The 22,857-nt window shown below is 37.1% G+C and overlaps 3 protein-coding genes and 1 long non-coding RNA gene across 5 annotated transcripts in view; 2 read left to right on the top strand and 2 right to left on the bottom strand.

Moving 5' to 3' along the window:
- The window catches only part of LOC127516298 (Fc receptor-like protein 5), a 237,800-nt gene that overhangs the window by 66,780 nt on the left and 148,163 nt on the right, over positions 1–22,857 (top strand). The window lies entirely within an intron of this gene.
- LOC127516321 (uncharacterized) overlaps positions 1–22,857 on the bottom strand; it is a 251,302-nt gene that overhangs the window by 85,382 nt on the left and 143,063 nt on the right. The gene's annotated exons all lie outside the window — the stretch shown is intronic.
- The window catches only part of LOC127516317 (histone H2B-like), a 192,380-nt gene that overhangs the window by 76,096 nt on the left and 93,427 nt on the right, over positions 1–22,857 (bottom strand). The window lies entirely within an intron of this gene.
- Positions 1–22,857, top strand: part of LOC127516299 (titin-like) — a 136,527-nt gene that overhangs the window by 23,662 nt on the left and 90,008 nt on the right. The gene's annotated exons all lie outside the window — the stretch shown is intronic.

Raw genomic sequence — 22,857 nt, 5'->3', positions numbered from 1 at the left:
ATTAGAAGGAACAAAACAATGAAACTGAATGCAGATCTGAAAATGCATTTTAAAGCTGAAGTATTTTACCTGAAGTGTGATCTTAAAAACACAACTCTCATGGCAAGAGTGCTGATAAAACTGAGACACGACACAACAGCTGAAGACGTCTGTCTGACGCATGTGAACACAAACCTGAGCAACAGCTAAATATACTTCCATTCAGTAACGTTAGTTTTTTAATAGTTAAAACATCTTTCCATATGTGATTACTTTTTTGCTGCTCGCACTTTCTGAGAATCTGTGAGTCTTTATACGAATGCAGCTTTGTTTTGCTTTTCAGACGATCTTGTCATTGTTTTGTATCTTATTATGATTTACAGTTCATCAAACATTAGATTTAAGATTTATTTTGTTCGACACTCACACCAAAGTTTCAAAATTAACTCACTTGAAAATGAAAATTCAGTCATTTCAATCTCTTTCACCCTCTTTGTTCAAAATCTGTATGTCTTTTTTGCTTAGAACAAAACTGTTTATTTTTTTAAACTATATTTAAATGTGCTGATCGCTGTTATAATGAAGGACATGGTGACTGGAACATTTAGAGCTCAAAAAGAACAGAAAAACTGTTACATCAAAAATGACAAGCATTTTAGTCTACATTATCCTGACATCACAGCACATCAGACAGACTTTCTAACCAGCATTCATGAGTAACTAGTTCTGAGCACAACACAAACATTACTGTCCAGAGACAAACACGCTTTATAAACAAAACATGCAATCTCTTGAAGATTTACTGACAGCTGCCACACATCTCTGATCACTAATGTTATGAAATAAAGGAAAAAAGACTAACACAGAATGATTCACAGAGACGAACCTCTGCAAAAACAATATGGCTGTTGCTGTCAAAACTCTGCACTTCGTACGTGACCAGAAAAATACATTGTAGCTCAGACACAGAAAGTTCAGACTGTCCAGTTATTTCACAGCAGACATACAGGATCATTTTACTGAGTATTACAGAATAAATGAACTCAAGATGTTCAAAAGAAAATCACTCATCAAACACAAAGGAACAGGTTACCTAGTCATTACTTTTACTAATTGAAAAAAGTGAATTTTTTTAACACTTTTAAATGATGTAAATACTGTATAATCCACATTTGTGTGAATGTAAAAGAAGATACTTATAGACCGAATATAAATATCAACTTTTATTTAGTTTTTACTAATAATTGCAAACATTTTTGATGTAGTTGATATTCAGATCTGTTTAATGCATCTAAGATCCGTATTTCAACACTTACTGTCTTCTGTTTCAACTGTTGCAGACAAATACTCAATGATTTGTCAAACACAGGTGAACTCTGACTCTGACTGAGGATCTGAATCTGTTCTTGTTCTCCTGCAGGTCTAAAGCCAAAGCCTGAACTCACATCAGATCCTGCAGGAGCTGCACTGACAGGAAACACAGTGACTTTGACCTGTCGCATGGATCCGTCTACTGGATACTGGGACTTTTACTGGTACAAACACACACTGAACCCTGAGACAGAGAAGAGAGAAACAAACTCCTACAGACTGAAGATTGATTCAGTGTCTGATGGAGGCCAGTACTGGTGTAGAGCTGGAAGAGGGAAACCAGTCTATTACACAAACTACAGTGATGCACTGTGGGTCAATGTTACAGGTGAGAGAGAAAACTGTGTGTGAAATCAGAGACAATATCTGCAGAACATCTAAAACTTTAAATAAATGTAATAATTTGTGTTTGTAGAGAGTCCTAAAGCTGTACTGACGGTACGACCTGATGAACGAGTGTTCAGAGGAGAAACAGTCACCCTTAAACATTAAAATGAATAACTTATATTAAGAATTATATTAAGAAATTCATATAGGTTTGAACAATATGAGGGCGAGTAAATTTTGATAGAATATAATTTTTTGAATGAACTATCTCTATAATACAGAGCTCTATGGTGGTGGAATAATATGAGATTGGAGTAGAAATATTGAAAGCTTTTGTATTCGCTCACAAAACTTTGGGTTCCTCAAGAAACTTTTTGAAGCCCTTAAGAGCTCCGTAATGTTGCTCAATAATGTTCTTGTGTTTCTGTTTTTCAGTGTCACGTTCAGGTCAGATTTCTGTCTTCAACATCCTCTGGTTTCTTCTGGCAGCTTGTCCGTATCTGTTAGCGACAATCGTGATGCTTTACAAATGTTACAGAGCGAGAGGTAAAACTTCTGTCTGATCTCTCTCTCTCTCTCTCTCTCTCTCTCTCTCTCTCTCTCTCTCTCTCTCTCTCTCTCTCTCTCTCTCTCTCTCTCGCAATTCAATTTCAGTTCAAACGAGCTTTATTGGCATTACTTGTACAGTGAGCAATGAACAAAATAATGATTATATAATTCATAAAAAAATAATAAATAAATAAATACACAAATACATTTTTTATAAACAAGAAATAAGACAATGATTCATAATATAAAAAAACAAACAAACAAAACTGAACATACATTCAGACATGATAAGAATATTTCTGACTTTATTTTTGTCCGCTGGCTGACTCTCTTGGTTTGTGACAGGCTGCTACATATTTTGCTGCTGTTGTGATCAAGCTGTTTTCTCCCAAAATATGTCTTAATTTTTCTGAATTTGATAATGCCATCAAATTTGGTGCTATTTATTGACATTTTGTGAGCCAGGCAGATCTAATGTTGTGATAGTAATCACAATATATCAGGAAGTGTTCTTCCGTCTCCACCTCTCTCTGAGAGCACAGTGAACACAGTCTCTGCTCTCGCGGCTGCCGTCTCTGCCTGTGCCGTCCTCTCTCTATAGCCAGATACTGATCACACTGTATTTGTTCAGTGTCTTTCTCAGTTTGAGCTCTTTCACACAGCTCAGGTTTTCTGCTGGTTTATAATCTCTTTTCAGGTGTAAATAGAGTTCCATCTTTTTTATTTATTTAGTATTTATTTATTTTTATTTAGTATTTATTGATTGGGTCGGATTGTGCTGTGCTGGTTTAGGTGTAGTTTCAGGGGCTCGTGTGCAGGTTCTGCTCCTGGTACTGCAGGGTTCAGTCTGTATGAGCTCGGTCCACTGCATTTTAGGTGCTGATAGAATTTCAGAGATCATTTTTGGATACTGATTAATAAGGGGTATTGTCCTAATTCAGCTCTGCACGAGTTGTTTGGTGTCACTCTGTTAACTTTTAGGATGCTTTTTATGAATTTGGGTATGCAGAGTTTCGATTTCCTCTTTTTCCCATTTAGAAAAAAAAAAAAAAGGGTTTTTTAGGGGTCACCATATCTTGCTGCCCATACAGCGCAATTGGTTTGATTTATTTATTTCTTTATTTATTTCTTTATTTATTTTTATTTTTAGCCAGGTTTGAATTGGAATTTCATATTGAATTGTATTTTTAATCATGTAAAAGACCCTCATTGCTTTTGATTTCAGTTCTTTCACAGCCAGATTGAAGTTTCCTGTTGAACTTAGTTTTAGTCCCAGATAGGTGCATTCGTGGGTGTGTTGGATGACCTGGTTTCCTGCTCTAAAGGTGTTTTATTTTCCCTTCACCTGGATCTGTTCTGATTATTTTTGATTTTGCTAGGTTAATTTTAAGAGTCCACGTTTGACTGAATTTCTCTATGATGTCAATGAGCTGCTCCTCTTTTGTTTTTGACAGAATGACTAAATCATCTGCAAAGAGGAGTTAAATAGAGTGGGGGTCAATGGGCAAACTTGTCCAACTCCTCATTGTTGAGAGAAAAATTCTGTTCATTTGTTCCCTATTTTTACAAAAAATGTATTGTTTTTAATCATGGTGCTGATTAAATCAAATGTTTTCCCTTCTAATCCCATTTTCCAGTAGTTTTAGGAAGAGTCCTTTGTGCCAGACTGAATTAAATGCCTTCTCAATGTCAAAAAAGCAAGCAAAGACTTTGGTTTTGTTTTGGTGTACGTGTTTATCAATGATGGTGTGGAGAGTGTAAATGTGGTCAGATGTTCTGTGTTTGGGCAGAAATCCAATTCGACTTTTCTCCAGGATTTGGAGGGTTTTGAGAAAGTTCTGCGATCTTATATTAATTATCGAACAAAATATTTAATTTTTTGTCCACTTGTAGGATTGTTGCAGCCTTTGTAATTGAGAGGTCTGTCTGCATGATTCATTGGTTTGAGTTTGTAACTTCATTTTAGATATAGTGTAATTTTACAGAGGTGTTTGAGGACTGTCTGTGAATGATCTGAGATGCACTGGGTCAATGTCTGTAATGAAATAATCTACTGTATTGTTACCCAGACAAGAATTAAAGGTATAACAGTGAAAAGACTCTCCCTGTATGTGACCGTTCACTATTTACAGGCCCAAAGAATGACAGAGGTCTAGTAGGCTTTTCCCTTTTGTTTGTGAATTTGTCATAATTATTTCTCAGGTGGTATGAGAGCAGAGGGCGGCTGGTGTTTGTAATATATTTGTCTCCCTGTGTTCAACAAAGTCTGGTTTATTTACAGTTCTGGCCTTTAAATCTCCACACATTATTTCCTTTTGTCTGGAAATGGAAGATCTCATCTTGCAGGATGGAAAAGGTTTCTTCATTGTAATAGGGAGATTCAGCCGCAGGGGTAAATATGTATCACACAAGAATATGTGACGGTCTGTGGAGAGACCATATCTTTTTGGATTTTTAACCAAATGTAAACTTTTCTGATTTTTATAGATTTGATTGTGTTTATGAATCTCTAGTTTGGTTGAAAGAACAATTTCTCTGAATCCAGTTGAGCAGCCAGTGGACAAATCTCTTACATTCCATGATTCTTGTTGTTATTAATATAATGTCAGAATTCTGAATTTCTGTTTTGAAGTCTGTTTGCTCTTAATACCAGAAATGGAGGACCTCAGTCCTTAAATATTACAACATGTTATTTTTAAGGAATATGAGCCCATTAATTAATCACTTTTGTTATTTCATATAAGACAAACATTATATGTTGAAATGACAGATCAAGAAGAATATATTAGAATATATTAGTATGATGTATCTAAGAATGTCTTTTAAAATAAATATATAAATAAAATAAAATACATATAATACACATACATTTTCCTCTCTCTCTCTCTCTCTAAATGTCTTTTCCCTAATCAAGTCACATATTCCCTCATGGACAGACATGCCATGTTTGCCTTTTTATATAGATCAATATTTTCAACAGATAATGGTCATTCATTGAAGCAATAATTTATTTCACAGTTTCATCTGCTGAAGCCCAAAGTCAGTACGCCATAACAGAAGAAGAAAACTGAATCTGATATTAACATGTTTAAAAATACTGTTAATTCTGTTAACATGTTTGAATGTTCTGTCAGCATTTATTTTTCCTTAAACACGGTTTCAAAATTTTTTTGGTTTGTAATATATTTGTCATGTTTGTGTTGTTATTCTGTTCTTCCAATAGTGAAAGCTTGACAATGATACTGATGCCTGTTCTAGATCAGTTGTTTGAGTAATTAGTAAAGATGTTTTGGTAACACTTTATTTTAGAGTATTTTAACTAGTTGCTTATTAGCATGCATATTACTAGAATATTGGCTATTTATTAGTACTTGCTAAGCACATATTAATGCCTTATTCTGCATGAGCTTATTCTACATTCTTAATCCTACCCAATATCTAAACTTAACAACTACCTTACTAACTATTAATAAGCCGTAAATTAGGAGTTTATTGAGGGAAAAGTCGTAGTTAAAAGTTTGTGTTCCCTATACTAAAGTGTTACTGATGTTTTATTCTGTATGTTCTGTATAAACAAATAACTGTTAATTTTATTTATTTATTTTATTTTATTTTTATTTTTTTTATTTTTTTTTTTGCAATTTTTGAAATTAAATATTTTGAAAGCATTTCATCATTCATATTCTTTGTTGATAGTTTCCCTTTAAATACTCTCAAGGACAAACAAAACTACTAAAAACATATTTTACAGCCGTTATAACAGCATGAGAAATGTTTTTTCCGCTGTATTAAATATGAAGAACAGCAGGTTCATTGTGTCATTTTAAGAGAGCAGAACTTCAACAACTGTTCTATAAATATGACAAGACTTGCCTATCAGACTAATCAATAAATTACTTAAATTAACATTTGTTTAGTTTATTGAATACATTTCACACAAATATTGACCATGTTAAAATAAACCACATGATTATTTATTTATTTATTTTACTCTGAACTTGGAAGAACTATTTGTTTTTCAGTCACTTGACTGATTATTTGAAATGTCTGAATAGTCCAGGGGTTTTTAATGACCCAAACATGATTGAAGGAAAATACATGCATTTTCAGGAGCGGACGGATCAGAGCTTCAGAATCAGATGAGAATCGCTGCTGTCTCATAAGGGCTTTCTAAAGAGCTGATTCTGCAGAAGAAAAACAATATTCAAAGCTAAATGTTGAAAATGTTTTGCATTTCAAAACCACATTTGCTGAATATGAAATGTTGTTAGAATGAATACATTTCATCTTAATCTTTTTAAAATAAATAAAACAATTACTTGGACTATTTGGAATAACACGGACAATGAGTCAAAATTTAGTTTTTCTACTATTTGTTCTAAAATTCCTCCCATCAGTCATAAAACATGTACAGTGGGTACGGAAAGTATTCAGACCCCCTTAAATTTTTCACTCTTTGTTATATTGCAGCCATTTGCTAAAATCATTTAAGTTCATTTTTTTTCCTCATTAATGTACACACAGCACCCCATATTGACAGAAAAACACAGAATTGTTGACATTTTTGCAGATTTATTAAAAAAGAAAAACTGAAATATCACATGGTCCTAAGTATTCAGACCCTTTGCTGTGACACTCATATATTTAACTCAGGTGCTCTCCATTTCTTCTGATCATCCTTGAGATGATATAATATATACACACACACATACATATACATACATATATATGTATATACATGTGTGTATATGAATGCATATAATGGAAACCATTAGGCCCTTGCTTGAAAAAAAAAAAAAATGTTTCACTGTAATCAACAAATCTATTGCTGCATCGGGTTAACCCCACAATCCAATCTGTTGTTTTAGTTTGATATAATGGGGGGCAAATAAATGTTTAAATCATAATCTGTCCATTCACCACAAGAGCCTGGAAGATGCTGTCAAAAATGACCATATATATACAAGTACGTGTGACGCTTCTGCTCAAATGGGTTGTCATTGGCTCTGATCTTCCCTTGGCACATGCGGGATTTGCTGTGATTGGATAACCTTTTTTACCCATATAAAAAAACATTTAATGTTGCAAAGTACGTTTTGCTGTTATTATTACGTCAGTAATGCATTTAGTTAACAATGCGGTGTTGCTGTGTTGTGAGGTATTACCCCGTTAACGATATCCTAACCCTAGCATATCTTCACTGAACTACAAATAACAGCGCCATATTTTTTGCATTCCTTCGATATAATGACAGAGGCTTATGGGTAATGTAGTTTAAAACATTTAATAACAAACTGGTAAAAAAAATACTATCTTTAAACAAAGGGATATTTAATCATGTTTATTGTTCATACCTCTATGACATATTTGAAAGGCAGGATGAAATTTGGTATTTTACTATGAACACTTTTTAAAACACTTTTGTGCCACCTTTTCATATATAGCCTATTTGAAAACTGTGTCCAACATTATTCTCATCATGGACAACAAAGTGTGTTGAATTACAATTACATTGTCTTTTCAACAACTTGCCATTATGTAAATTGTTGCAAGTTCATCCAGTCATAGGTAACAGAACAGAACAAGAACAGACCCCCACAAATCATCATAAATGCCCATTTGGAATGGGCTTCCGTTTATTTAATTAGATCAAGAACAAGAATACAGTGTTGACAGTAAACAAAGACACCAATTTAAACAACCAATACATATTGTGACACTTCATTGCACTATTACACATCCTTATCCAGTGTTGGGCCTTACTTGTAATACTTAACTCATGCTTTCTCATTCTTCACGTCAAAAGGACCAACAAAAGAGTGTCATTGTACTTTATAATTTAATAACCAATCACTGTAATATAATCAGTAATACTTCAAGTGTACACAACTGGTCTTGACAGGTTGATTTAGTACTAAATTTAGCATTGATTGATTACATTAGCATACAACATGAAAATCAGGTGGGTTGATGTATTTAAAAACACTGATAAAATAGTCCACATTCTGGGTGAATTTACATTTTCTTGGTTACTTGCATTAGGACAGCTCTAACCCTAACCCTAACCCAAACCCAAGACATTATTAATAAAATGCTAATTCAAGATTCTGAATTGTGGCATAAGACAACTATATTCAGACTATTACCTAAAATGCAATTCTACATTATATAATCATTGTTGATTGCTGGGTAGTAACTAATTACATGTAATCTGGATTATGTAATCAGATTCCAAAAAAAGTACTTGTTATTAGATTGTTACATTTTAAATACTCATAATCAGATTATAGGTTTTTTGTTTTTGTTTTATTGATTACATGATTACATGTTAATCTCACAATGGCAGTAAACACACACACACATTTATATATATATATATATATATATATATATATATATATATATATATATATATATATATATATATATATAAAACATTCTCCCTACTTCTTTTTTTATCTGTTAAAATTCCTTTCTAAAAAAATACATTTGTGGAATAGCACTCACAGTTTAACCACTAGTCATGTGTCTATCTCTAAAAAACTCATGCCAAACACAGCACTTGATCACTGGATTTACAGAAATCATTTTAAGTGTTTTAAGTGCTCAACATTGCATATCTAATCGACTTCTGATGTAAGCATTATTAATTGAATAACACTGACTGAGTCATTTAACCATGTATCACTGTCCTTGGAAAGCTTTTGTCTTTTAAACACACTAAAATGTACAAATTCACATCATTTCATATTAACATGCAATGCAGTGTTTCTCCACAATTTTTCTCTGATGAACCTCTTTGACCTACTAATAATTTTACATGAAATAAGCCCTGAGGTTTTTAGTTAAGTTAGGTCAACAATAAAATAATAAGTTTTATTCTCTGATGTCCATTTAATGGTCACATGACATGCAGATAAACATATCAAATACAAATCATAGTCTGTTACCTTAAATGTGTAATGTAATGGATACAATTTGTCATGTAATTTGGAGTTAGTAACAGACTACAATTTGTAAGAACTGCACTGACTATGTCATAGTATCAGAACAGTATGTATTAGTCAAAAGAGAATATACTGCAGAATTATCTGCACATCACATGCAAAACCTGCCTGAACAGAGAGGAGATAAAAAGACAAGACTGTTTTTGTAGATCACTGTACAAGTATTTTATTTTGCTTACAGTAAGGAAAAAAAAAAATTATTAGGTGAAAACATTATGTATCCTTATATACTTTCTATCAATGTAAGATATGTACACACTGCAAAACACCCCTCACAGATAAACATTGTATGGTCCCATGAGAGCTAAGGAAAATGGAAATAATAGAATATAATTAATAGGGATGGAGGTTGTATGGCTGTTAATAAGACTATAAAAATGCGTGGAGTGAAACACCTGTCTTACATACACAAACACATTTAAAGATTCAAAAATAATAGTCAAAACTTGTACTGCTGAACCTTAATCTCATTTCCATTATGATGGAAAAATATTAAATAGATTCTGTTAATATGCTAAAATGTTTCTCACAGTGGAAAAAAAAAACAAAAAAAAAACAGCTTATTAAAATAGTTCTTCAGTATCTGTCTATTCTATATACTCAGGTTTAGTCCTCATCACGGTCTGTTTCATCAGAGCTGTAGTTTACTGCCTCAGTTTCTTCATCGGAAATGTTATCAAATAGAATGCTGTCCGAAGCCTGTCCCAGAACACATTGTCGGTATAACATCCTAGCATTATCTTGCAGAAACTGAAGGTCTTCCAGTTTTGTCTTGAGAAGGCACAGTAGTCAATTGGGGCTCTCCTCTGAAAGTCCAAAGTCACTGTCTACACAAAAAAGGAATGAAAACATTGAGGATAAATAAAATCAATCCCTAATGTTTTAATTCCAGCAATGCATTGGTTATTGAATTTGTTACGGATACTCACTGTTAGTTTGTATTTGAACTGAGAGATCCCTCAGGGAACATTCAGCTTCCTTCAATGATTGCCAGTGTTGCTTCACCTCCATCACTATGATCTGCTCCTCCTCTTTCAGTCGGGAAAGCATCATGAACCGGTCAAAGACCATCTTCTTAGTTGAGAGGTTGCCATTACCTGCAATTAATGAAGGTCCTAAATTACCATCTTTTAAACACTGAGGAGGACTGTATTAACATCAAACAATGTTTATCAAATACACTGAATATTTTTTTAAAGTTAATTACTAGTGTCAGGGCATTCCCATGGCCATTGGAAATGATCAGCTGTGAGCAGTTCATCCACGGAAGGAAGCTGGTGGACTGACTGTTCATTGAAGTCCTTAATGGCAGCTGCCAGGACTGACTTGTCTTCATTAATTTTCCTCCTTATTTTGTGCCTTTTCTTGTTGCTATCTAATAAATCAACAACATATATTATTATAACAGCAGTTCATTCCTTAGCTATACGAATTATTTTTTATCATCATCATCTTATCTGACCTTTCTGATGGAACAGATTAATGTTTCTCAGCTTTATGTCCATTGTCAAGTCCATTGTCATCTTTTGCACTTGATACTACATCCCTGTAACGAAGCTGGACTCAGGCAGGCAGGGCCAAACGGGAACACACAGGAACAGCAAGGGACAGGCAGAATAGTAGTCAGGATACAGGCAATAGTCAGGACAGGCAGATATCACTCACAGAACAGAATACCAGGCAAGGATCAAAGGCAGGCAGCGACGGGTCGATCACGGGTAACAGGCAGGAACCGGAACAGACAGGCAGACAGGATAATAAACGCTCAGAAATGCAACAACAGTTAACAAGACTTCGCAAAGAGGTGGTGTGTGAGTGAGTCTTGAATAGTCCAGATAATAGGCTACAGGTGTATGTGGCAAATGATGATTGGTGTGGAGTGTGCATGTGACAGGCAGGGAGGATAATGGGAAGTGTAGTCCAGGAACTGACAGGAATCGTGACAATCCCAAACAAATGAATTAGCCTTACAAATCTGATATATTCTGCCTTCTGTGCACAACATTTATAATGGAAAATGTTATTACATAAAAAAACTAAAACAGGCCCTTCAAAATGTATTACCTGTGGCCCACTGCTGGACATCACTGACCCACTGCTGAATGTCATCATCACTGACATTAAGCTCAGCCTGCAGACTTTCAAAGCTCAGGAAATCTGACACCATTCTGTCATCAAAAATATCTTAATTTGTGTTCTGAAGATGAATGAAGGTCTTACGGGTGTGGAACGGTATGAGGGTGAGTAATAAATGATAGAGTTTTCATTTTTGGGTGAACTAACCCTTTAAATGTACTTTTTGTACGATAAGAACAAGGTTGACTTTTGCATCAGTAAAATACCTTAATGTGTCTTTGAGACAAACATTTGGCCAGATTTTCAGACTTCCGTTTGTTCCATGCAGAAGCAAGAACAGTGAGCATGTCTGAACATGCTATTATTAGATAGTTGGTCAAAGAAAATATATTTAAAAAAGTTATAGTCATGATTCATTGATACCTAGAAATAACTATATGTTAAAAGTAGTGTTTATCTAATATGTTCACCAGCTTTGGACATGTATTTAGTGCAAATTGCAGCTCTCGACAAGAAGGAGTTGACTTGCTCCACCTCTTCTCCAATTGTAAGACCAGCTCCCTCTTGGTTTCTTCCAGACCATTTTATCTACATCCCTGCACCGTACAGTGGCCTCTGTAGTAAGACAGTGTTGGCAGATGCGTTTCTGAACATATTCAGCTGCCAAAAGATTCTTAACCATGGCCTCCCTTGCAATGTGCCATCTTTCATGGCTTAGGGATTGCCTCTTTTGCCAGGTTGTGGCCAAAGACACCTCTTCAGGCTGAACACTTTCGTCATTAAGGATATGCTACAATTCTTCAATGAGTGAGTCTTCATTGAAGGAGAAACAAAAAACAGTGTTATTAGTCAATACACAATACAATCAGTTTTTATAGAGATATTGTACAAGGATCTTGGTAACACTTTAGAATACTGATCCTTCATTAATGAATAACTACACAGGAACAGATGAGTAAAGCATTATTAACACTCTGTAACTACTATTAACTATCAAGAAACTCTGATTAATGAATTACAAACCCGATTCCAAAAAAGTTGGGACACTGTACAAATTGTGAATAAAAAAGGAATGCAATGATGTGGAAGTTTCAAATTTAAATATTTTATTCAGAATACAACATAGATGACATATCAAATGTTTAAACTGAGAAAATGTATCATTTTAAGGGAAAAATAAGTTGATTTTAAATTTCATGGCATCAACACATCTCAAAAAAGTCGGGACAAGGCCATGTTTACCACTGTGTGGCATCCCCTCTTCTTTTTATAACAGTCTGCAAACGTCTGGGGACTGAGGAGACAAGTTGCTCAAGTTTAGGAATAGGAATGTTGTCCCATTCTTGTCTAATATAGGCTCAACTGTCTTAGGTCTTCTTTGTCGCATCTTCCTCTTTATGATGCACCAAATGTTTTCTATGGGTGAAAGATCTGGACTGCAGGCTGGCCATTTCAGTACCCGGATGCTTCTTCTACGCAGCCATGATGTTGTAATTGATGCAGTATGTGGTCTGGCATTGTCATGTTGGAAAATGCAAGGTCTTCCCTGAAAGAGACGATGTCTGGATGGGAGCATATGTTGTTCTAGAACTTGGATATACCTTTCAGCATTGATGGTGCCTTTCCAGATGTGTAAGCTGCCCATGCCACACGCACTCATGCAACCCCATACCATCAGATATGCAAGCTTCTGAACTGAGCGCTGATAACAACTTGGGTTGTCCTTGTCCTCTTTAGTCCGGATGACATGGCGTCCCAGTTTTCCTAAAAGAAGAAAAAAAAAATTTAGATTCATCTGACCACAGAACAGTTTTCCACTTTGCCACAGTCCATTTTAAATGAGCCTTGGCCCAGAGAAAACGCCTGCGCTTCTAGATCATGTTTAGATATGGCTTCTTTTTTGATCTATAGAGTTTTAGCCGGCAACGGCGAATGGCACGGTGGATTGTGTTCACCGCCAATGTTTTCTGGAAGTATTCCTGAGCCCATGTTGTGATTTCCATTACAGTAGCATTCCTGCATGTGATGCAGTGCCGTCTAAGGGCCTGAAGATCACGGGCATCCAGAATGGTTTTCCGGCCTTGACCCTTACGCACAGAGATTGTTCCAGATTCTCTGAATCTTTAAATGATATTATGCACTGTAGATGATGATAACTTCAAACTCTTTGCAATTTTTCTCTGGAAACTCCTTTCTGATATTGCTCCACTTTTTTTCGCTGCAGCATTGGGTGAATTGGTGATCCTCTGCCCATCTTGACTTCTGAGAGACACTGCCACTCTGGGAGGCTCTTTTTATACCCAATCATGTTGCCAATTGAGCTAATAAGTTGCAAATTGGTCCTCCAGCTGTTCCTTATATGTACATTTAACTTTTCCGGCCTCTTATTGCTACCTGTCCCAACTTTTTTGGAATGTGTAGCTCTCATGAAATCCAAAATGAGCCAATATTTGGCATGACATTTCAAAATTTCTCACTTTCAACATTTGATATGTTATCTATATTCTATTGTGAATAAAATATAAGTTTATGAGATTTGTAAATTATTGCATTCCTTTTTTATTCACAATTTGTACAGTGTCCCAACTTTTTTGGAATCGGGTTTGTACTTGAACACACTAAATTAGTAGCTAAATATAGGCCTATATTCATCATGCATTCATCTCTTTTCTTTCTCCCTGTGTTTCTGAGTAGTCTCCTCCTCCCTCATCTCTTATTTTAAACACAGGAAATGTCTGTTTTAGACACAGACACAGAAAACAGTCGATAATGTGACAGTATGGGGTCCAGTGCATTGCTTCTCTGTGAGTATTTGATCTTATTCTATAATATCTTCTGTTTAGTTTTTCTCCTTTAGTGTATTGTTTTCATTTATCTGTGTGATAATGCATGTGAAAATGTTAGCCCTGTTTTTTTTTTGCTTGTTTTTGTTGTAATACTCTTTCTTCCTATTTCAAGTAGTTATTAGATGTCTTTGTGTCAATATGAGTTAGTTATGTTGCTGTATCTTTAAATAAACTTTCCATCAGAGGTTCAGAGAGCTTGAGAACAGCGATTGAACATTAAGGTTATAACTTTAATACAACTTTGTTTTCCTGCTCTTTAATTTGATGAACTTTTGCCTAAAAAGGTCACCCCGAGGAAAAAAAAAAAAAAATTTGGCATTTGGAACTTTATATATAATATGCATATTGCACGTATTGTGATAAGAAATAGCTCACAAATGTTTTAATACTAGTACAGTGTACTGAACATCACTGCTGATTGCTTAGAATAAATCGAAGATGCAGTTTGTCTTTGTTTCTGCAGACAGCATACATTTCCTCCATCAGTTTGATCGCACCATTGGCCGTTTACTTTTGTGTGTAAGGATGCTGAGGCGGCATTAGAATCCATGTGCAGTGTTTAATGATATCCACAGAAAACAAATCCAAAACAGCAGGCAAATAATCGTAAACGTGAAGCAGGCAGAGGTACAAACACAGTAAGGCAGTCCAATCCAGGCAACAGAACAGTGGGCAATCCAAAAGGCAGAAAACGGGTGAAACAGGCAATGATCATACACAAAAAGGCAAAACAATGGCAATGGGAAAACGCTCAGTAAGGCAGACAGGCTGGCAATACTTCGCGATGTACAAAGAACAAGGCCATGCTTAAATGTCCACCAAACAGGAAGTAACCAGTAAAGCAGAGGGAGCAGCATACAGTCAGTACTCGGGAGAGGGGTCCTTCTGCTGGCGTGGCGTTACAGAACCCCCCCCCTTTGTTCAGGTTGGTAGGGAGGATGTGGGCGACGTCGTCGATTGGCTTGAATCTCCTGATTCCTGACAGCTCTTTGTAGACGTACGTGAGCACTGTCCCACACCCTCTCGCTACGGCGAATCCAGTCATCGACTGCAGGTACAAGGGACGGTTCTCCAGACCACGGGAACATAGGGGGTTGGTATCCTAGCACACATTGGAACGGTGTAAGACCAGTGGATGAATGCCTCAATGAGTTCTGTGCATACTCTGCCCATGGTAGAAACTCTGACCACCGATGCTGTTCACGCCCACAGTATGACCTGAGGTATCTGCCGATCTCTTGGTTCAGTCTCTCCACTTGCCCGTTGGATTCCGGATGGTAGCCTGAAGTTAAACTGACATTAATATCAAGTTGTTTGCAGAATGCTTTCCATACCTGAGACGTGAACTGGGTTCCTCGATCAGAAACAATATCCTCGGGGATACCGTAAACCCTGAAGACGTGGTGGAACATCGCTTGAGCGGTTTCCATAGCTGTGGGAAGACCCTTTAAAGGAATGAGTCTGCAAGCTTTAGAGAAGCGGTCAATGATTACTAGGATCGTGGTAAACCCATTAGATGGGGGCAGGTCAGTGACAAAGTCTACTGAAAGGTGTGACCAAGGTCTTTGAGGTATGGGCAATGGTTGTAATAGACCAGATGGAAGTTCTTTGGGGGTTTTAGACTGTGCACACACTGAACATGACTTGACGTAATTTGTTATATCCTTAACCATAGATGGCCACCAGAAGGAATTTTGCGTGAGGTGTAGTGTTCGTGAGATACCTGGATGCCCAGAGCAAAGTGACGTGTGGACCCGTTACATGACTCGGAGTCGAAGCCTGGAAGGAACATAATGTTTGTTAGCAGGACAGCCTTGTGGTTTGGGTTCATTGCTATGTTCTCTTTGGATTTCATCCATCAGATCCCAAGTGATTGGTGCGATGATGATGGATGGTGGCAAGATGGATTCAGGTTGGTTCTCCGCCTGTGGGTGATCATGTCTCCTGGAGAGAGCGTCAGCTTTGCTGTTCTTACTACCAGGACGGTAGGTCACAGTGAACTGAAATCTGGTAAAGAACAAGGACCAACGAGCCTGGCGAGGATTTAATCTTTTTGCACTTTTTATGTATTCAAGGTTTTTGTGATCTGTGATTACATGGAAGGGGTGAGTGGAACCTTCCAACCAATGTCTCCATTCTTCGATGGCTGCCTTTATAGCTAGAAGCCCCTTGTTGCCAACATCGTAGTTTCGCTCAGCATCCGTGAGTTTTCTAGAAAAGTAAGCACAAGGGAAAAGCTTGCCTGGTTGTCCGTGGCGTTGGGAGAGCACTGCACCTATTCCGCAATCGGATGCGTCAACTTCCAGCACGAATGGTAAATTGGGATCGGGATGTTTTAGGATTGGTGCAGTCGTAAAGCTGTGCTTGAGGTTGGTGAATGCTTGTGTAGCGTGATCTGTCCATTTCAACTTTGACGGTTTACCTTTCAGTAGGGATGTTAGTGGTGCTGCTGTGATGCTGTAGTTGCGTATAAAGCGTCGGTAGAAATTGGCAAACCCCAGAAAGCGCTGGAGCTCCTTGACTGTAGTGGGTTGGGGCCATTCAGTGACTGCCGTGATCTTGGAGTTGTCCATTTCCACACCTTGATGGCTGACGTTGTACCCTAGGAAAGATGTTCATTGGACATGGAACTCACATTTTTCTGCCTTGACATAGAGTTGATTCTCTAACAGTTTGGTGAGTACAGTTCTGACATGACCCTTGTGTTCTTCCTCAGACTTGGAATAAATCAAGATATCGTCTATGTCAGCCACAACATATATGTTTAAAATGTCCTTGAAGATCTCGTTAATGAAGGACTGGAAGACCGCAGGTGCATTGGCTAGCCCATACGGCATGACCTGGTATTCATAGTGCCCCCTAGTGGTCAAAAATGCAGTCTTCCACTCGTTACCTTCCTTTATTCTAATGAGGTTATAAGCACTCCTAAGATCTAGCTTGGTGTATATTTTAGCTTCTCTGAGTTGTTCAAGTGCTGCAGGAACTAGTGGTAGAGGATAGCGAAACTTAACTGTGACATTGTTCAAACCTTGATAATCAATGCATGGACGAAGTCCTCCATCCTTCTTCTCGACGAAAAAGAGGCCTGCTGCTGCTGGGGAAGTGGATGGACAAATGAAACTGGAATTGAGAGCTTCCTCGATGTATTCTTCCATAACTTGACTTTCTGGACGTGACAGAGGATATACTTTACTTTTCGGTGGTATGGCATTTGGTAGGAGATCAATGGCACAGTCCCATGGACGATGAGGTGGCAGTTGAGTGGCTTTGGTTTTGCTGAAGACTTCCTGAAGTTCTTGATAGCATGATGGTATGGTGACTGGCTTACATTCTGGACTCTCTATGCTGGTGGTAAAACAAGACTTGGTAATGGTGTTACTCAGGCAATTAGAAAAACAGAATTGTGACCAATGTATGATCTCACCATGTTGCCAAGAGATGACTGGGTCGTGAACAGATAGCCATGGATATCTGAGGATGATTTCATGGCAGAGTCAAGGACGTAGAAGGTGATGGTTTCTTGGTGAAATAGTCCTACTTGCATTTTCATGGGCAGAGTTAGTTGAGTGATGCCATCTCCAATGGGTCTGTTGTTAACGGTGTTTACCCTGAGGGGAGGATCACAGTGTTGGACGGGAATGTTGAATGTTGTAATGAGGTCCTGATGAATTAGGTTTAATGCTGAGCCAGAGTCAATCAGCGCTGTGAATTCAAAGGAGTCATTTTCAGCAGTAATCGTGACAGTAGTAGTGAGAGATTTGGAGTTGGTAACTGAAATATTGTCAACACTTACTTGGCTGTTGTCAGCGTAGTTTCTCCGGGCTTTGAGTGGACAGACTGCGTTGCGGTGGCCTGCATTACCGCAGTAGAAACATAGATTCTAAATCAATCTTCTTGATCTCTTATCAGTAGATAATCTCGTGACCCCTAGCTGCATGGGTCTCAGGACTGGCATGATCATTGGTGTGGCTTGAGTCGCAAATCTGTGTAGCTTGCGGGGTATGCATGGGTCTCGTTGACTTGCTTTGAGAGCGATGAGTACGCATGAGATTGTCAATCTTGATGGCTAACGTGACATACTCAGAAAAGGAGTGATCTTCACACTTACATGCAAACTCTGCCTGTTACTCCATATTCAAACTGCGACGAAACAGGGCTTTGAGTGACACATCGTTCCAACCACTCTGAGCAGCAAGCGTTCTGAACTCAATAGCATATTCAGCGGCGGATCTGCGGCCTTAAGTTAGCTGCATTAAACGAGTGGAAACATCCTTGCCCCCTGCTGGGTATTCAAACACATCTCTAAGTTGTTTTATGAAGTATGAGTAGGATGTTTGGAACAAGCAATCAGTTTCCCAAACTGCAGCGGCCCACTCGATCGCTTTGCCCGTTAGCAATGACATGAGGAATGCACACTTCTCTTCAGAATCAAAGTCACTTCCCTGATGCATGAAAAAGATTTCTACTTGGCGTATGAAACCTTTACATTGCTCAGCAGAACCATTAAACTTGTCAGGTAATGCAAAGCTTACCTTTCTAGGCATAGGCGGTGGTAGCGATCGCAAATACTGAGTGAGGTAGTCATTAGCCACTTGTGCTTTAGCCAGTTGATCACGGTACTCTTTGAGAACGTCGCTCTGATAAGCGAACGCGGCCTGTAGATTCGTAACATCTGCTGGATTCTTCGGTGGCGAAGTATTATGTAAAGACGCTGAGGCGGCATTAGAATCCATGTGCAGTGTTTAATGACATCCACAGCAAACAAATCCAAAACAGCAGGCAAATAATCGTAAACGTGAAGCAGGCAGAGGTACAAACACAGTAAGGCAGTCCAATCCAGGCAACAGAACAGTGGGCAATCCAAAAGGCAGAAAACGGGTGAAACAGGCAATGATCATACACAAAAAGGCAAAACAATGGCAATGGGAAACCGCTCGGTAAGGCAGACAGGCTGGCAATACTTCGCGATGTACAAAGAGCAAGGCCATGCTTAAATGTCCACCAAACAGGAAGTAACCAGTGAAGCAGAGGGAGCGGCATACAGTCAGTACTCGGGAGAGGGGTCCCTCTGCTGGCGTGGCGTTACATTGTGATATTAAAAAGTTCATTCAGGGCATCATATTTCCCCTCCTGACACATTCATCATTCAGCACCTCGATGAGCTTTGTTTGTACTTGATCCGACACGTGGAAAATTCAATTTATTCTTCCATAATTTTGTGATTTCTTTGGAAATTTCCACTATTCTCTCCTTTCTTCCTTTGATTTCTGCTCCAAGAAACTGGTACTGTCCAATAATTTGTATTTGGAGTGGCATTCTGCACTTTTCGTCTAGTGAAGATTCTTCTAAAGATAAATGTTGATTAATAACTTTATTATAAATTACTCAAAAGATATGTATTGAAGCAGCAGTGAATTTCAGAATACAACCCTTTAACTTAATTTGGAAACTGTTCTTTCAGAGAAAAAGCTTCAGTTAAATTCTTTATTGCATGATAAAGTGCAAAATAAAGACATTGATGGACCGACAAAATTATATTTTAATTTAGAATGAAAGACTAATCAAGAAATTGATGGTGGGTTTAAAAATGATGGTGTTGTTACTTAAGTTATGACTCTTGTGAAATAAAAATAATTGCTGTTGACTTTTATTCTGACTTATACACAGCCAATGTCACAGATCCTAAATGTAAAGATTAATTATTTTCATGTCTTAAGAGTTTGATGCCTGAGCAACAGGAGGTTATTAAGTCACCAATTACTTTTCAAGAAGTGACAAAATCTGTAAAAGATCTTTCATCAGAGAAAGCTCCTGGTCTATATGGTCTTCCATCTGAATTTTATAAACATTTCTGGCATGTTATTGGTGTCAGTGTTCTGTGTTTGTTTCCCTGTGTCACATGCTCTTTTGTTCGGTTCTCCCGCCACTAGTTTGTTCCCTCGGTTACCCTGATTGAGTTCTATTAGTCCCAGCTGTGTCTTGTTTATTAGCCTTGTTTGCCCCTTTGTCTGACCTGTATATATTCCCTGTGTTCTCCCTCAGTCTTTGTCGGTTGTTGTCATTATTTCGCGTCTCTGTTGTGCCATGTATGTTGATCTCCTGCGTACATTCATTAAAGTCTTTGTGACTGGAGCTCCATTGCCTGCGTGTGTTTCCCACAACCATGCTGTGTGACAACTGGAAAGGACTATTTTGAAATTCTTTTAAATTCAATACAGACTGGGTCTTTACCTAAGAGTTGTAATAGAGCAGTGTTGCCTTTGTTACCGAAGAAAGGTGATTTGTATTGTTTGAAGAATTGGCGACCTGTTGCTTTAGTGTATGGATTATAATTTTTTTTCAAAATGTATTGCTAGTAGATTAAATAATTATATGAGTGTATTAATCATGAAAGAAGCACAATCATATTGTGTAAAGGGGTGATGTATTAGGGAAAATTTATTTTTAATGAGACATATAATAGATTATGCAATGTATAATGATAACGATTTGGGATTAATATCTCTTGATCAAGAAAGAGTTTGACAGAGTTGACCACGCTTATTTGTTTGAGTTACTGAAGGCTTTTGGTTTTGGAGATGGTTTTATTTCATGGGTTAATGAAGCTGAATGTATGGTCAAAGTAGCTGGAAGTTTATTTGTTCTTATGAAAGTACAGAGGGGAATAAGACAAGGATGCCCTCTTTCAGGGCAACTTTATAGTCTTACAATTGAACCTCTACTGTGCACATTAAGAGAACAGTTGACTGGTTTGCATATTGATGGATCAAATATTTCAAATGATGTGAAATTATCCGCCTATGCTGATGATGTAACTGTAATAATCAGGAACAGTAATGCTATTAAAGTGGTTTTAGAAAATCTTAAATGCTATGGAAGAGCATCATCAGCAAAAATAAATTGGACAAAAAGCGAGGTCTTATGGTGTGGTTCAGAGAGGTCGAATGTTCCACAGCTACCTAATAATGTCTTATGGCAAAAAGATGGTTTTAAGTTCTTAGGAGTGTTTTTAGTTTCTGAGCCATACAAGAAAAAGAACTGGGAAGGACTATTGGAAAAGTGTGTCTCCGGTTATCTAACTGGAAATGGCTAATTCCTCAGCTGTCCTACAGGAGAAGGGTCTTAATAGTCAATAATCTTGTTGCTTCGACTTTGTGGCATATAATGACTGTGTTGGATGGACCCCCTGCTGCTATCATTAAGGACATTCAGAAATGTCTTGTTGATTTGTTTTGGACAGGTCAGCATTGGTTGAGCCCTGCTGTACTTTACCTACCTCTTCATGAAGGGGGGCAAAGTCTAATTGATATAGCATGTAGGATTGCTGCTTTTAGACTATAAGCTGCCCAGAGACTTTTGTATGGGAAAGATGTCTGTTAGGCTGATGTGGCTTGTGGTCTTTTGAGGAGAGGAGGACCACTGGGACTAGACCGACAATTGTTTTTTAATGAATTTAAATGACGTGCCTTTAGTTGGAATAACTCCTTTTTATAAGACTGTTCTAAAATCATGGAATGTTTTGAGAATTGTTTGTGAACAAGGTAAGTGGATCATGGATTAAAGAGGAACCTCTTCTTTATAATCCTGCATTACCTATGAAAATTTTGAACTCTCATTCAATGCAGGCTGCTATGGTGAAAGCCATTCTTTGTGTATGTAGACTAATGTTATTTTTAATGTATTTTTTTCTCTCTCTTTTTTGAGTGTGTATGTGTATATTTATATATTTTGATTAATTGGCAATGTTATAATTGTTAAAATAAAGAGAGACTAAAAGTCAAAAAACTTTATGACAGGAAATATTTTATTTGAAAAATAGTCAAAAAGTTATGACCCTACTGAACACACAATCAGCTTTTCTAACACTTTTCATTCTCTCTGCTCTTCTTATATGATTTGCAAAAAGTATTTGGTCACTTATTGTCATATGGACACAGTTTATCAAACCAAGTGGCATCAACCAACAAATGATGCTCGAGCTTTTCTCAGAACCAACTTCTCTTTTCTGAGACACTTTTCAGTTATTTTTAACCACTTAATCTGAACTTTATTTTTAGTGGTTGTATGAAGTCATTTCAGACGGGTGTCAAACAGAATAACCACAGGTTTCATGTTCCACCAATGCTTGACAGTCAGACTTTTGTCTTCATTTTAAACATATTTATTTGTATTTTGAAAAGCTAATAAACTTTATTTTGAGAAATGTCTTGTTTGAAAAGTGTTTGTGCTATATGTATTTAAGTGTTACTTGTTTTGATACATTGCAAATATATTGATTCATTTTTAAATGTGGTTTAAGATCATTTTCACACCTAGTTTTTTTGAGCGCTCCAAGTGCTCTCGCCTCGGTTAGAAATAATTCATACGTCAACACAAATGTTTGAGCACACCAAGCAATCAACACCCACATTAAAATAATGTGCTCTGAATATGGTTTGTTTTTGTGTCATCTTAGGGGGAACTGAGATCATCTTTTGTGTTGACGTATGAATTATTTCTATCCAAGGAGAGAGCACTTGGAGCGCTCAAATAAACTAGGTGTGAAAATGATCGTAGTCCAGTCCACTACGTAAACTGAATTATATAAAATATGGCACATCAATAGATCAGTAGTTACAAACTACTTTACAAGCAAAAAAAAAAAAAAAAAAAGGAAGCAAACCAAAGAAGAGCGAAGGAGACAGAGTTACAGAGATTCACTG

Source organism: Ctenopharyngodon idella, chromosome 7 (assembly GCF_019924925.1).
Source record: "Ctenopharyngodon idella isolate HZGC_01 chromosome 7, HZGC01, whole genome shotgun sequence".
Classification (NCBI taxonomy): Eukaryota; Metazoa; Chordata; class Actinopteri; order Cypriniformes; family Xenocyprididae; genus Ctenopharyngodon; species Ctenopharyngodon idella.
This window is presented reverse-complemented; position numbering and strand designations above follow the sequence as displayed.